Source organism: Eptatretus burgeri, chromosome 15 (genome assembly GCF_056783735.1).
Source record: "Eptatretus burgeri isolate ZD-2024b chromosome 15, Ebu_testis_v1, whole genome shotgun sequence".
Lineage (NCBI taxonomy): Eukaryota > Metazoa > Chordata > Myxini > Myxiniformes > Myxinidae > Eptatretus > Eptatretus burgeri.
Genome location: NC_140975.1, coordinates 46,202,867 through 46,203,863, shown reverse-complemented (window position 1 = coordinate 46,203,863; position 997 = coordinate 46,202,867).

The following is a 997-nucleotide window of genomic DNA, read 5'->3' as shown; positions in this document are numbered from 1 at the left end:
TGTGAGCTCAATGTATTAAAATTGGACTTCCGGTTCCGGTTTTGGAGCAGCGAGAGGTCTCCTTCGGGGCTCCCTGCTGACGTTCTCAAAGCTAAGTTTCCGGTTGTTATTTGTCCCGTTTTAACTGTTTAATTTTCTCACCTACATGTTACTGTGTGTTGCTAGTTCGGTTTTGTTTCAAAAATCGTGCTATTTTGTGAGTATTTTTGTCGACGTTCTTCCCTGGTGCTTGAGGCCTAGGCCTAGGCTTGAGGCCTACCGGTTCCACTCGGTGTTCGATCGTTTTTTTTTTTTGTTTGTTTGTTTTTTCTCCCCATTACCTTCAATTTCTATCCTCCCCATTACCTGCAATTTTGATCCTCCCCACTTTCCAAACATCCCCCATTCTCCCAACTAATCTCTTTCTTATCTCAAAAAAATAAATAAATAAATAAAATAAACCCTACAACAACAACAACACGCTCACCTTCTCCTGATTCTGCTTCTTCTTCTTCCTCTTAACTTCCTCCTCGTCTTCTTCCTCGATTTTTTTTTTTTTTACACTTCCATGACCTAATCTGTTGAACTCTCTCATACATTATTTTTAACAACAAAAACGATCTTATAATGCTTCATCTTCCTCTCTCACACATGTGGTACTCTTTACTGTTTCACAATGCACTAGTCTTCTGCTATTTTAACAGACTGCTCTCATTTCGACCTCTCCTTCATTCCTTGCCTAAAAAATCCAACTATTACAGCGCTTCTTCTCTCCATGCTCTGAATTCGCCTTCATTGCATCCATCAAGAATTGTGTTAAATCGCATCTCTGACCTAAAACTTTTAAAAACCACAGTTTGCCATGGATGCTCGCTTTCCATCAACCATTCTTTTTTCCAACTTCAGTGCCAACTCACCCCCTCACCCCTCACTCTCACTCTCAAAGCAACCATCCCACTCTTCTCCCTCCAAGCCTCCCTCTCACCTCTCTCAAAAATTCCCCCTCACCTTTCTCCCA